A 16,565-nucleotide genomic window follows, 5' to 3' on the forward strand; every position below is an offset into this window, starting at 1 on the left:
GCATTGGGATAATTTGAAGAATTTCTTTACTGTCTAATGAAATACAGTATTTCACATTCTTCCACTTCATTATCAGCACTGAGTTGCTTCAGCTTTGAAATGAGAATTTATTACATTTAGGCCTAAAGACGAGAGCTATGTTGGCATGTAAAAGAAAAACTATTGACATGCACCTTTTTTTCATGTGCTCAGAAATCTTTTAATAGTCCCACCACAATTTTAAAACCAGGGAACTTTCTTCCTCCGTATGTAGGTAGCTGCTGCAAACCTCTGTTTTTAACAGCACTGAGAATACAGCAGGTCTGTAAAGGAATTCTGAAATATGTCTGTAGAAACATTTTCCCTCCATTTAAACATCTTGAAGGTAACAGGGAGAGGTCTGTAGTTTATTTACCCAACAAAAGAAAGAAATCTCTAATAATGGGGACATAGCTAAAAAGTAATAGTTACAAATTATCAAATACACAAATACACGCCATCAACATGTATTTAGCCAAATACATGTTCTCAAGATAAAACTTCAGGGAAGGTAAAACTTCCGGCTTTTGTAGACTTGTAAATCTAAGCATGAAATCCTCTGGGTTAAAAATGTATGGAGGGTAATTGCACTATTCCAGTTTTACACAGATGAAACTTCATTGATTTTTGGCATGAAAGTAGAATATTGTAATGGCAAATCAGACCTCTGCAATTCCTACAGGTCTAACACAGTGTTTTTTCTTAGGTACTTATGCAAAATAAAAGAAAAAAAGAGAAATAAAACAAAAAAACGAAATCTAAAACTAGACAGACATCAAACAACAAACATCCCTCCACCCAGAACCCCACTAGAAACACCTAAAACTAGAAAAGGCTTTGCAAAAAAAAAAAAAAAAGGAAAAAGGTAGTATGTATTTCATGCAACATACTGATTTTAAAATATCTCTCTTGAATACACCATGAAAGTGGAAAACAGAAGTTGTACTTATTTTGTAGTGACCTGAATTTAGCATCAGATGTTAAAATCAAGACATGAAATTTTGGTAGAGAGATAAAAGTCAGAACAGAGACCTGACCACATGCCGGATGATATTAGTGGCAGATGTGATCGTCAGAAGTGTGATGGCATTTCCTCTGAATAGGCGAATGTTCTCTTCAAACTTTGATGTTAACATGATTAGCAATGAAAGTATGCTTTGTTCCTTTGCCTTCACATGGTCTCAATATTGGCAGCTATCGTTTACTTGTATTTTTAAATCAAATATTATCCTGCCCTGTACTCATGTGCAGATGCTTTGCACAAAGCTGCTTTTTCTGTTGGACCTAAAAGAAAATTGTGAATCAGTGTACTGAACAGGGGCTAAATATTTTATTTTTCTCTTTTACTCAACCCAAGCATTTCCATTTCCTAGTTTTATACTGGAAGTCCCAGTACCATGCTTTCCACTTCACACCAGTATCCCGACTTCTTTGTCCATTGCCCCCAGACAGTCATTAATTGACTGCAAACACAACTTTATAGCAAAATGATTGCAGCTTTATTAAGCAACAGGATTTACAGGCAATAACAAAATCAATATAACATTAATATATCACATAATTAAGTAAGATTCTTACAAGCTCTGCCTGCAGCCTGAAATATATACAACATCATTGTAACCAGTGATAGCAGTTGTCCAAAGATACAAATCCTGACTTCTAATGTGGGAAAGTACATATCCTCTCTTGATTGAAGGAAAAATGTCGTGTTTATCCCACACACATCCTCATCAGTCACCTAAAAATTCCCATTTATCCATCTTAAAAGATAATATTTGTGTAACAATGTTGTCACTGAAGTTACAATAGCAAGGTATGTTCCTGAGAACATATTGGGATTGACTCTTTCAGTCAAACTCCTATGAGCACACCTGAAAGTCAGCGATGCTTTATGTATTTGACATGTTACTTGCGTGAGTAAAGATGGTACACTCAACAAAATACATAAAATGCTAAGTCTTGAACATCAGAACACCACTGAATGTCTTTCAGCTGCTGCAATAAATCTAAGTGTACTTTACAAAGTTCTGTGAACCTAAAATAGTTTACTATGTCCATGAACTCTATTTGTACGTGAATGACTGACACTTGAGACAACAGAATCTATTCAGATTGTATCTCTCAAGAGCAGAAATGTGCCTGAACACCTAACTTTCCAAAAACTTGCACAAGTAGTCTCTGAAGTTCTTCTATGCCTTCTTTGGTTAAATTTTTTTAAGATTTTTTTCTTTTTTGGCTAAAAAGCGAAAGTATTAATTATTCTTATTACAGTGGAGACACACTAACGTGGAAAGCCATGTCTGCACTGCCTTAATTTGGTTCTGTTGGCAACCCTGAGGTCAAATTTCCTAACCAAATTCCCTTACTGCTTCCATCTACTTGTGAAATGTTCTCTGGGGCATGGTAGGCATGTTGTCACTTGAACAGGGAAATTGGTGGGAGAGAACCATGGAAATATCCATCACCTCCAGCAAATACCCCCATACAGACTCAATACCTGTGCTCTGTAGTGCCTCTCCTGAAGAGCCTAAGCCTGCCTGCCCCTTTCTCACATGACTTTGCAGTATAAGATCATAAGACCTTCATGTCATGACCCTATTCCTCCCTTCTGCACATAGAATGTATCTCTTCAAAAAGACATGGCACACGTAGGCCTCTTATTCTAAGGATGGTAACCAAGCAAAAGGCAGTATTCTATGTCTAAGAAATCATCAGATCAGGAGAAAATCTGGACAGAGTTGTTTGGAAGTATGGTCTGGAAAGTCAGATGCAGCTGTTCCAACTATACAGAGAGCACTGACAATTTGGATCAAGTCAACTTAATGTAGAGAGGAAAGCAATGATACGTTAAGAAAAGCTGATGGAGCTTTACAAGCCAAAAGCCTCTGCTTTGGAAGTGGGCTATGTATCAGGAGGTCCATCATAAAAAACTACTGTACAGATTGTTCTAGTCTTAGAATGGAAGATAGGAAGACAGATCTCCAGACTAGCAACCAAAGCACAGAAGAGAAAATTGGGGTAGGAAACTATATGTCCTGAAGAAGGATACTTCCAGAGAGACATGCAGAAAAACATCTGTCATGCACATGAGCCTGTAAGCGACCTCTTCCTACGTTTGCTTTGTAGAGACTTCCAACCTAGCAAGGCAACCCCTTCAGCTTCTGTGGAATCACCACCTATGGGCAGTGAGAACTATCCCAAAGATATTCACTGCCCAGCACCATGCTTCCAGGCTGGCAGTCTCTTCCTTTGTTCACAAGTTATTCTTCCTCCACATGTCAGTGAGCACTATTCACAAGCCAGAGATGAGTTATTCTCTCACACTGTGTAGGGTTGAGTTCCATTACACTTACAGACATTTGAAAAATCCATATGGGGATATTCAGACTATCCTTCTACACCAGATGAGGAGGAACAGTTGTCTTGTGCTGATTCCCTACACCACAAGCTCCATTTCAGAACTTTTCGGCAAAAATTCCTCAACATCTCTACAAAGCAAGATGATCAAATCTTTAAGGAAAATCCCAAGACAGCATTTCATTTTGCAGAAGAGGCAGAGGGAAGGATGGAGATTACTTTCAGGGCAGACTTCATGCAGTTTCCCCATCACTCAGAGAGACTCTTGGTTTTCACACAATACATTTACATAACTAGTCCTATCCCTGCTGCCTGAACATGAAGATGAACATGGATGTAAGCCCAGAATTCCCTCTGGCAGAGAACTGTGCATTATCAAACACAACAAAAAAAATAACCAGATCAAGAACTGTATCCCAGGGGAATCTCACAATCTTATTCACTCTGGACACTTTCTTATGAACAACTGGGCAAACAGCCCAAAGCCTGATCTGGTTAGAATTGCACATCAGGTTTATACATTTGACAACAATAAAATATTTTTGTACTTTCCAACATGTGTTTGTTCTCTGGTCTTGAGGTCTTTGGGACTGCCCTTACCTCTACTGCTATTTTCCTTGTCTTCCCTATGGGATCTGCACACACATGCTCTGATCCTGGGAGATAAGAACTTCTGCACATTCAGGTGTGGACTAATGGTCTCACACAGAAGACCTGGGAGTCTCAAATCCCATTCCAGTGAAAGGTTTGAAAGAGATGACTGTCACACTGAAAAGAAGTTCTCCCTGGCATCAGGGACATGAGAGACTGGACTTCTGACTAGGAGATGCACATCTTTTGAAACCAGTATAAAGAGCGGCTTCTATTAGGCAAAACATGTATTCCTCTGCATGGACCAAGACTAGCAGAAGACTGGCCAGGATGACAGGCTGTAATGTCTGTAGTGATGGTTTGGGAGCAGCTTCTCCCAAAGTTCAGAAAAATTACATCCACATACCCTCAACAGTGAGTTGAGGAGTATGTTTCCTGATGTAAAGGGGTGAAATACGCTTGTACTAATTAAATTATTACTGGACTAATTTAATTCTCTTCCTTGTAGTTTCACAAGAAGTTTAAAAGTGTCATTTTTTTCAAGTAAGAGGGGAGGAAAATGTTTTCAGGGAGATTACAAGCAGGCAGACATGAAGTCTGCTGTAGAGGACAATGACCAGGCTGTCAGCTGACAGCAGCCTGTTCTTAGAGCAACCAAGGGAAAAACCTTCTACCTGTTGAGACAATACAGAGGAGGAACAGAGATTATTTGAAAGGGAGGATGAAGAGAGAGCAAAAATAAAAGTTCTGAAGCCAGAAAAAGACCCTGAGAAAAGGTGATGAAGAATATCAATAAACACTTCCACAAATGGCCTTCAGCTAACAACCATTTCAGGAGCAATGACTGAAGACACATCCATGGCCAACAAGCCAAAAGCTATGAGTGCTTTTTGTTAGGAGAAACTGAGCAGATTGTGGTTCCAAAGATGAAAGCCACTTGCAAATGAAGAACGCTTGCATTGTAATATTGGTGATTGTACCTGAGACTCAAAATAGCTGTACTGTGGGCATGATATTGTACCTGAGATTCAAAATAGCTGTACTGTGGGCAAGATATCATGTACTATCAAAGGGTGCTTTCCATGGAGATATGCTAAAATATAATCAATTTCTCAAATTTGCAAGAGACTGTCAAACAAACGTAGAAAATCTCAAGTACCATAAGCCAAATATTGGGGAAAGGGCAGGGAATGGGGTGCAAACCCCATAGCCTAGTGGGACCAAGAACATGCACACACCACTTACCACAGAAAAGCAATCTACTTACCACAGAAAAGCAGTCTAGAGGGACAAGTTTGGTGATGAGAACAGCACTGTGGTTATGCTTCTCTGATCTTCCATAAACTTTACATAAATAGGTAAAGGAAGGACTAGGCAGACTGTAGAACTTATCCTGATTAAGAAAGCCATGTGTTTGGTCATTTCAAGGAGCCCAACAACTTAGCTTTCTTAGTGTTCACACTTCTTCTTTGAACATCCTCATACCCAGATAGCAGCCACACAAAATGTAAGGCAAGATCAGACTTTGTTAGTTTCCTGGTGGATTTACCACAGATTACCAGAAGTATACAAATTTCCTGTGTTCACATTAAATCATCTCCTTTTACCTCTTGTCCACGTGTAATCACTTAAGATTCACAAAGCGTCCCTTATGAACAAGGCCTGGGGAAATAATTTCTTCACTCTAACGTACACATGCACACATATACAATAGTAGAAGGCCATATAAATTTAAAAAAAAAAGTGAACATGAATTGGTTTCCGCTTCCTCCTCTGTTCTATTGCTTTCATTTCTTGTAAAGTTAGTATGAAGATCACAACAGAGAAAATGTAACTTGAGAAGGAATTTATATGTTCCCTCAAGTTATTCCTCTCCAAAGGGAGATGCTGAATTAAAGCACCACTATTCCCTTAAGGTTCTGGAAAGTGAGCTATGGGAGACACACAGGTTGTACACCTCCATATCCCAGTCCCCTCAAAAGATATTAATCTCTTCTGTTAGCACACTAGTCTGTATTTTAATTCTACCAGGGACACCATCACCACCTCTCTCTTCCTTGTATCCTACTCTTTTTTCAAACTGACACTGTTTTGTTCTTAAAAACTCCTTCTAGTAATAACTTTGTGCTCTGTGGCATTTATCAGTATTATTTAATTTAGATTCTCAAACAGCTTTTGAACTGCTGACGTGCAGAGAAGCAGTGAAGTATTTTTGCTACATCCACCCTCATAATTCTCCTGCTCCCTCACACAACCTAAACCATGCTTCCTGCCTCAGATGAAGAAAGTATTCTTCATTTTCCCTCTTCTTCTCTGTGTATAGGAGAACCATATATCTGGATATAGGTATCATAATCTCACTTTGCAAAACAGTATTTTTAAGCTTTAGCATCTCTTTTAAAACTAATTTTCTAATTCTTAAATTGTCTTATTTGACATGCGGTTTTGAATGTGAAGTTGTAGATTATTTATCCTTTTATAAAAAAACTTAAAAGATTTGCCTGGTGTTTTTAGAAACTTGTTCATAAAAAAAAAATCGATGTGTTTACAAAGCAATTTTTCCAAATACTGCAACATTTTGTAGGTTAGATTTTTTCTCTAAATATACAACATTTTTTTCAAAATGAAGAGACCAAAAGCATGTTCTTATCAATTTTTAACCACTGAAATACATGGGAGTAATTTTAAAATATTTTTTAAGTGAAAAAAAAAATATATAAACCAAAATTTGATCTTAAGGCCTTTCTTACAGTTGTAACCATTTTTAGGGCAAGTTGCTCTGATGACTCCAGTAAGAATAAGCATAATCTGTAAATATCAGATTGCTTTCACTCACATAACTAAGTATGAATTTCTGTGTGTAAATTCAGATATGAGTCAAAATGTTTCCACTGACAACATGGGAGTTGATGTGGTGAATACATAATGAGGCTGTGGATGCAGTTTAAGGGCACCAGTTCTGGCTCCACCACTGGCTCCACCACTCACCTGCAGTCACTGCAAATCTTTGAAGCACCCTTTTACACCTGAGTCTGGATCCAGCTCTCATTTCTGCTATAAACAAAGTAGGTAATGGGGGGGGAACCAGTTCTCTATGCCTGTCCTCCCTCAGTATCGGAGAGGTAGTGTTCCTTTGTTACAATCTGTGTAGATCTCATCTAGTACAATTCACCTATTCCAGGACAGAAGCTTTCTGCTATGTTATACGGAGCCATTTTTAAGAGGATGCCAGGTACTGCTTTTGCAAGGCACAGAAAAATAATAATCACTTCCCCTGGGACTGTGAATCTGAGCTGTTTGCTCTTTGAAAGCCTACAAAAAAAGGTAAAATGTGTACATTTGAGCAAAACGTTACTATCATAGTAGAACCAAAGCTAATGGATGAGAATTAAAAAGAGAGAGAAAAAACAAGCCTTTGTGTAATACTCTATGCACTTTATCTCACCCTTTGCTGTGAAACAGCTGGTAAAAGATCCTATGAAGTGCAGTGTGGTAAGAGACCACTGATCTGATCTGTTTACACAACTTACATGTTCTCACCGTTGCTTGCAGTTAAAGTATGTATTTTCTTGAAATCAAGCTTATCAGATACATTTTAAGTGTTTCCTGTATGCAAATTCAGTGGGCCTGAATACAGAAATTTCACTTGCCTGTGAATTTTTCATGTTGCATATACTTAGAAAATCTAATCTTGGAGGTTCATTACTAGAACAGTTTTATTACTTCTGCCCCTGCATTGTTATCAGACCAGCAACATCCTGAATTTGAGTAAAGGAGATGGCTGTTGGTTTGCTGATATTCTTCTTGTTTTGTTGGGGGTTTTTTCCTTTAATTTTGCAGCACCTAGAATTAACAGATGGAGGCGTCCCCTTCACAATCACACATTAAGAGCAAGTGCAAATAGTTATTTCTAATACCACAGTTCCCACATTATTCTAAACGGGTCTTGATTCCTGTAACTGTTGTGAGGTGAATTGTTATTATGTGATTGTCAATACTGATGGTACTAGGCAAATGCCACTGTATCAGAGGGATCAGCCCAAAGTTAAAACTGAAGTTTACAAGGATTGAGATGAAAGAAATCAATACAAATAACGAGAGGGCAGTGCAACAAGGCTCTGTAGTGGTGGACTTGCTAACCCTAAACCCTTCCATCTGAATTCTAAAAAGTAAATCAAAGAGCTCGTATCTGGATCAAGGCACTTTCCAGCTTTGCTTTAGCGACAGGGGAATGGGCATTACCCAGAAGCTGCAGGGTGATGTTCAGAGGCAGCTAACAAACCACCAGCTCAGCTTTTCTTTTCCACAGGGCAAGCACTCTAAATGCTCCTCCTCCCCTTAACTTGCTGAAACTTGCAGCTGTGATTCACAACCTGACCAACAGTGATAGATAACAAACCACTGACCTTGAGGGTGGCTTTGTGTGTCAGCCTTCTTATTGCGTTGAGTCACCGCACTCCTCATGTGTGTTATTTTAAGTAGCACATTTATCAGCCAGTACCAAACAGAATATGTGGCCATGTGTATTTTATTAGTGAGTTTTGAGTATTAAAAAAAAAAAAGAGAGAGGAAAAAAAAATCCACTTTATTTCAAAAAAAGGCTTGAAGGCTCCTACTTACTTTAAAAATCTCCTTGTTTTCAGTTACAACATAAGGAATCTATATGGATGCTAATACGTTTGCATTTGTAGCTTTTCCAGACTTTTTTCTTTTCCAGCACACTGCAGTATACCAATGTCAGAAATATACCATTCCCCCTAACAGGACACATCTGTGGTGAATCTGCACAGAAGCAATTAATTTCCTTGTGGTATTTTTACACTGGGGGCTTAATGCAAGTCCCCGTTATACAAACAAAAAAGCTCTAGACAGCTCCTGCTGCCTGATAAAAAAAATAAATAAATAAATAACGTAAATCAGATTGAGAAGGGCTGCTTGGCCTAGGACTGCTACAGGCAATGACTTGTAATGAGGCATCCCAACACTAATTATGAAGCTTATTAAAGAGAATTATCTAAGTTGTACTAAAATGCATGCTATAATCACGTTAAGGGAGACATGCACACTGAATTGGGGTCCTCCCGTTTCTTCCCTTAGAGAAGTGGACCCAATATTTAATGAAGCCAATTTGGGTCTCTGTTTATAGCAGCAATATTATTGTGCTTGGCAGGCTGGTCAAGATGAATTTGATGGAGAAGCAGGTGAGAATCCCAGCAGCTTGGTGATAATTCACACATCATAGCCTTCACAACTAACATCTGCAGGCAAGTGGGCCAAGAAACTGTCAAAAACAAACACTTCCAATCCAGTATTTTATTATTAAACTTCTCCCCAGTCTTCACTATGGTTGAAAAGGCAATATTTCAGTGTACTGTTTCAGAAAAGGGGAAAAAAAAAAAAAAGATTAATAAAGATGTTAGAAGGCTGAACTGCTGTGAGATTTGTTTAATTATTCCCCACAGTACTGCCCCAGCAATCTGCTGACATTTAGCCCCGACCTTGCAAATCCTCAGTAAATATTAATATATCAACTCAAACAGGGACCGTTGTTTTATTGGTTCACGGAGCTCAGAGAGATTCCAGAGAGATTCACCACAGCAGTGAAAAATAATGTGCAGAACTGAGGAAGAACGGCTCCTTTGATATCACCTTCTGCTGCACACATGTGCTGGGAGCATCAACAAAATGGAAATTCTGTTACTTTGCCACAGCTGTAGAGTGACACTTCAGATGCCTTTGCTTCCCTTTGTACAGCCTGCTGGAATAATCCCAAAACCACAGTGGCAAGAGATTAGAAAACACACACACGCACGCGCGCGCACATACACACACAGAGGAAGAGAGGGAGAGAGAGAGAGAGAGAAAGAAAGCAAGATCACATTTTATTAACTGACATAGTGGATATTTTAATAATAGTAAGCTCCCATCTTAAAACCTAATAAGCTTTGCCCAGAACAATGAGTGCGCTAATGAGAGCCAAGGAGAGCTAAGCGCAATCTACTGGAATCTGTTTACTGCTGGGACTTTGCTGTTTGCCTCTGTGAGTGCCACATAAACTTTTTTTTCTCCAAACAGTTGCCCCTATTGACTGCTTCCGAATGTATTTTATGTGCCTACCAGTCCTCACAAATCCTGACAAAACACCCCCAATTTATTTTCTCCCTTTTATTTGCTTTCCTCAAATGTAAATGTACATTATTAAAATATCTTCTCATAACTACACTGCCATTACTAATAGGCAAGTGTTTGATGTGGGTCAATACTGCATCCAAAATTCTTGGGTTTAGGGGAAAGGGCTGCTGTGCAACATTTGGCATTCAGATGTATTGAGCTGCAGAGTTAATGCGTGATTAATTTTATTCATAAAAATGTTAATCACTTCATTGTGAGTTCTTTTTAACATTCTGTGCACTGAACACCTTTTAACTTCTTTTTCACACAAGCTCACAAATGTATTTAATATTTTCAAACATTCTGTTATTACCAATAACACTGGTAATTAAACATACATTTAAAACGTAATAAAAAGCTGGCAAGGAGCGGCACGGCACCAAACACAAATGGAAGCCCGTACCCGCTGCCTCCCCCATAACCCTCTACCCCTTTGCAGCAACTGACCAGTTTCTTTAATGTGCACTTGTTTGCAGAGTCCTGGAGGCATTTTTTCAACACTCATTGACACAGCCGAGTACCACGAAAATAATGCCGCCCTGTAGCACGCTGTAGATGGTGCTAAAAATAATTCTGTTCTCAGGGAGGTGAGGATAACAGCACTGGGCACATTGCGGCAGGCTGGGGGTTCCAAGGGGGTTATTTTGGGTTGGGATGGGGTCTTTTTTCTGATACAAGCACTCAAGCCTCATCTTAGAGTGGTGTCAGGCACTGGTGGGTGTGCCGACTGCACTCACTGACTTCTTGTTTCCAGCTGGGCAAGGCTATTGTGAGCGTATTCAGCCAATGCACTCATGAAACTGGATAAATGGATTAGTGGATCAGAGACACCATCGGCATCTTCAAAAGGAAAACAGCAGCCTGCAAAAAGACTGACATTTGTGTACTGGGGCAGAGGGTGTGTGAATGCTCTGCCTCCTCCAAAGGGACAAGACAGTGATAAACTTTCCACACTGACCACCTCACTTTGTGCTACAATTGACCAACAAAATAAATGGATTGCTTCATTGTTTTTGACCCGTAGGCAGCACAGGGAAAGCGCTACTTGAGCAGCAACAAAAGACAATGTATTGTGTGGGGCCAACAGCTCAAAATAAAACCTTTAATTATCTACGGGTCAGCCATAAATCTGGAATAAAAATAAATGTTACTTTTTAAACTCGCCTTTAATTCTGCATGGAGTTTATGCTGACGTTTTCTGTTCTCTCAGGAGAGGCACTACCAGGACTTGGTGTGTGCCCTGCATTTGCATTTTTGCATTAGCTTGATTCCCAAGTACCATGTTGGGAAACAAGTTTGGCTATCAGATGTGAAGTATGTCTGTAATGCTAATTAAAGTAAGTAAAAACAGATAAAAGATGCATTCTTTTTTCCACAATTTTACCAAACACCCATGCATATATTCTCTTCACATACACGAGGGAAGCCAAAACTAATATTAATAATGGTGACGGGACTCAAGTAAATTAATTCCTCACAGAAGTACATTGTTTAGTTTTAAGAGCTCATATTTTCGAAGTCTTAAATTTTGAATACCTATTTCTATGGGGTTTTCAGTCTCCTGGTACTTTGCAGCAATTCCTGTCCACATGGCTGGTTTTACAGGCAAGCTATGAACAGCGCTGCATGGGGGCACTGCACAATGGGGAACACCAACCTCGGCAGGAACAGTTTCTGTAACTTTTCCCTGGAAAACATGCCACGCAGGCCATGTTTATTACATGTTCCAGTGTTTTACTTGATTTGTTAAGTCCCAGGTAAGATTTATTGCCTCAGCGTAAAACTTGGCAGCTTGAAGCCTGGAATCAGGCCCCAGGTCCCTCCTTACCACAGCCCCCATGGAGCCAGTGGTGGGCACAAGCCCTGCCTGCCACATCCATGGCCCTTCCCGGATGGCGCCATATCTGCCTCCTGCTTTCTGCAGGCCAACAAGGACTTGCCCCCAGCCAGTTGAGGCCACAGCCACCTGACCCATGACAGGCAGCTGGGTTTTGGAGCCTGTGGGTTACACATGGGCTCCATCCACCAGCAATCCTGCAGGGAGGTGGGTAGCGCCAAACATGGATCACAAAGATGTCAGGGACCGCATTCCCAAACTGAGCCAGGATGAAGGAGGATGCGTGCCACAGCCCATATTTTGAGGATCCCTTCTGCAGAGCACACATTACTCATCAGCCCTTCCCCTGCGCTGCTTGTGTGCCGACACAACAGCCTGCCTCTGCCAACCATGCCTCTGCCAGCCCCAACCGTTCTTTACACCTCACCTTTTAAGGGCATTTGGGAATGAAAAAGGTAAAAATACAAAAGAAATAATAAAAATAACCCAACAACATCGAAAAGCCACCTCTCCTGCCATCCCCAGCCTCCCTGCCCCCTCCAATGCGCACTCTTTGTAATGGTCTCATCTACAAGGACGATTGAAACTTTATAGTGCATGATTCATCGTGCGGGGCTGCGCTCAGAGCCACGGTGCGTATTACATTAATCAGTGTCAGGCCACTAAAACAGAGATATGAATATGAATTCTCCATATTGCAGGGGAGATAAATGTGCTTGTGAATAATTGATCGGTGCCCATGAAAAAAAAAAAAAGAGAGAAAAAGAATAAAAGGGGGGGGGGGGGGAGAAAGAGGAAAGGAAGAGGAAAACATGGTCATACAATGAAAGAAGCTCCCGAGAGAGGCAAGGAGCCCCACGGTGAGGGCTGGGGCCAATGCAGTGCTCTCAGTGCGGCCTAGCAGGCAGGATCCCCCCCTCCCCAGCCCGGCTCCTGCTGGCTACAGGGTGGCACAAGGGGTGGGGAGTTGGCATGACAGAAACCCAGCTAGAGCAACAAGAAGGGATGACAGAAGCCAGCAACAGCAGCAACCGTAGGAATGAGCCTGTTCAAGCAACACACACCTACTAATTTTCTTGTTCGCTTTCTCCGGGGGTACTTTTTTCTCTTTCCCTTGGTAAAAAATAGACTTATTTTTTCAGGATAAAATAGAAAAAGAATAAAAAATGAGGCCTGCATACCAATGAGCACATTTCATAACTACGTCGCTGTGACAAAGCCAAATCCCCGTGAAGCTTTCAGTGCATTCTGGCAACTGCTAATTTCGGAGTTTGCTTGAACTCGAGATTATATCAACTTTCCAGTGTTCTTTCTGCAGAGATTTCTGCCATTCCTCTGTTAATGCTAAGTAAATAATAACAGGAGGAAGACAGGGAGGCAGTTTTTACTGCAGCAGGATGGAGGATTAAGCAAACATGTATGAAAAATGTTTTCTGCCACCCTCTTAAATAGCATGAAAATGTATCTTGGGCGGTCGGTCGTTGCTCTAAACGAAGTATTACTCGATGTAGCTCCCACCCGATTCAATGCAAATTTCCCTATTGAGTTTATTTATCAGGTGTGGGTACTGCCATCGCTTAAAAAAAAAAAAAAAAAAAAAAACAACAGTAGAAAACTAGGACTTTCCAATTACACTTATCAGCTCGAAGCATTCCCAATTAAGGCAAATCGTTTAGCTTACGCTTCCCCTTTATTATTCTCCAAAGGCTCTGGTATTTGCTGGTATACATCTGCCAGGGTGGATCTCGATGAAAACGGAAAATATGACAGAAAAACTACAAATTATTTTCCTGCCAGGGTGACGCAAGCGATCATTCCTAGCACTGCTCACGTGACGAGAGAAACCGAGGAAATATGGAAGCCCCCCGCTCCTTCCCAAAACCGGCGCGGGGGGCGCATCCCGCCAGGCCACCGGCCAGGGCCCCTCACTCCGCGGCTCACCGACAGCCCCCGAGGGAGGCCTCCGTGCCACAGAGCAATGCCCGCTCCAGCTGAAACCTACTCCGGGAGAAATGGCCACCTCGGGGGGAAGTGACAGCCTTCGGTGCTGCTGGGCTCCCGGCGCGCACCCATATGCGGTCTGTCCTCACTTCTCCGATGCCCTCGCTGCCTTTCGGCTTTGCCTCTTCTGAGGGGCAGACACTTTGCGCTCCTGCCCAGAAAGTTTGGAAGTGGCGCAAGCACCTTCTAAGCACTCAGCGGCGGCACCGGGCTCTCCTCGGACTGACCCGCGGCTTCGCCGGCCGCAAGGGAGCCGGGAGCCTAGTCCCGTTACCGATCGCGGAGGGGAACGGTGGTAGAGATCGCGGGGCTTCCCTCACCCCCGCCGTAACCCCCGCAGCTGGCTGGAGAGGGGGAAGCATCACACCTGCTGGTGGTGATGGTGGGAAGGAGGGTGGGGAATTCAAGCAAGCAGACTAATAATCATAAACATAATCATAATGTTTTGCAGCAGAGCGTGATCTAGAGATGCTGAGGCTTCCAAAGGCAGAAAACTGCCAGCCAGATAGATAGTGGGAATTATCACTCTCCAGAGGGTAGTCAGATCTGGAAGCACGCTCCGGAGGATCCTGCTGGGTTTCTGTCTGACCTAAAGTTGGGCAGCACCCCTCCTCAGAGGTATCCCCCGTCCCGGCTGAGCAGAGCCCCTGGCCGGGGGATGGCGCCACCCGTAGCCCACAGAGGGCGCTGTGAGCCTGCCCAAAGCCGGCCAGCGCCCCGCCGCTCGGCCCCGATCGGAACCGCTCGGAACCGCTCGGCTCGGCTCAGCGCTGGCCGTCGCCGGCGGACAGGGAGCGGTAGAGCGCGCACACCTGAGTAGACACACCTGCGCACAGCACACATCTGCGCTCTTCGCAGCTAAAGTCCCTTCTGACGTTAGTAGGCCGCAAAGTAATACACTCTCCTCCCCGCCCCAACCGACTTGGCACCGCTGCGTCCGCTCCGCCTCGCAGAGCATCACTGCGCGCTTTTTACGCGCCGTCTCCACTTCAGAACCGTGAACGAGGAGAGGGGCTGGGACCGAAGGGTTGCTGTGGCCGGCTATGCCGCCCGTCAGGAGTTTGAGAGCCAGGCCTGAGGGGGGCGAGGGGCAGCCGGTGCGGGGCTGCAGCCATGTCCCTTGGATTGACACGAAAGAGAAAGCAACTCCATCAGGTTCACACCAGTGCTGTTTAGCTTCACTGGCGTGAAGTCTTTTTTGTTCACCACCACCACATTTTTTTTTTCTATCATTAAAAATAAATAAATAAATAAATAAAAACAACCAACCAAAATGTGTTCCCTCTCCTCACTGAAAACTAAGTTACTATGGTTTGGTTAAAACTGTAATATACTCTTTTGCTGGAACCGTTACCAAGGCGTGACTGACCGTGATCTGGGAAAAACAAACCAACTGAAGCCAGAAAACAAACGAATTGGTGCTACGCTGGGAGCCACAGCATGTCAAAATGAATCTCTTCTCAGAGACTACCCTTCAGCTATCCCGCACAAAATCTATTTCGTCTGATCTTTTCCTCTGATCCATTTGGAAAACGCCAAAAATAGACGCCTACCACCTTCAGTACTTTGTCAACAGATCTCTAAGAGATAGCTCACCGAGACCCCTCTTTGCCTGCCATGATTTTGCAGCTAAATCAAGATCAATATTCTGATCTGTGACACGAATTTTATTAACAACCTATTTGAAAATTTCATCTTGCTTCCGACAAGTCCTGGTTTGAGATTGGTTCAGTTTGGATAGGGCGTCACCACATTATTTCTTAATGACTTTCCCAGCTGCTTCTTTCCATTTTCCACCATCAGCAACCATCTGGTATCTTATTAGCACCTCAATGCTCATTTAGTGTTCTCATTTAGGAGAAAAAAGAAGTAAACACTCAAAATATTACACATTTTAACGGACAGTCTTTGGAAGATTAATGCCTTTATAAACCGATAGATCGTCTTTCTCAGTCTCTGTTAAACCAACAGATCGGGATATCAGAATTTTCTTCTGGGAAGTGCGAGAGCTGACATGGGTTTTTTGTTTGTTTGTTTGTTTGTGGTTTTGTTGGGGGTTTTTTTGTTTGTTTTGTTTGTTTTTTTTCTTGCTAAGATTGTGCTTAGACTCACAGGGAAATATCTTTCGCAGTCTTATTTCCTCTGTGTTTATTTAAACGTAAATCGTTACAAAGAATTCGGTTTCCTAAGCTATCAATTTTTTATTTTTGTTTCCCCGGCTTCCGTCGCAATGTATACCAAAGCGTTAATGCTCTTAATCCAGTTTAGGAACCGGTTTGGACAGCAAAGTTATACACTTGGGAGCAGAGAGAAAACTCGTCCCTCTCATTTTCAAGGATGTATCTTATAGCGTAAATGGATATCAGATCTCTTTATGATCCGAAAATGGATAGCACAGAACATGTCCGATGCGTCACAACTGAAAAAATTACTTTAATCGTACTATTCAAGAGCCAACTTCACTTCACTTCTGAAATTTACGTGTATGAAAAGGGAATCTCGCAGCTTCTTTCCGTCAAAATAGCTGCAAGAGTCGTTAAAACCTTGGATTTGGTATTTTAAGTTTCAGTTAACCAAAGGCAAAAAGATG

This window comes from Neopsephotus bourkii, unplaced genomic scaffold, assembly GCF_033783945.1.
Source record: "Neopsephotus bourkii isolate Nb327-2 ecotype Australia unplaced genomic scaffold, CSIRO-AGI_Nbou_v1 NB_591, whole genome shotgun sequence".
In the NCBI taxonomy this organism is placed as follows: domain Eukaryota; kingdom Metazoa; phylum Chordata; class Aves; order Psittaciformes; family Psittacidae; genus Neopsephotus; species Neopsephotus bourkii.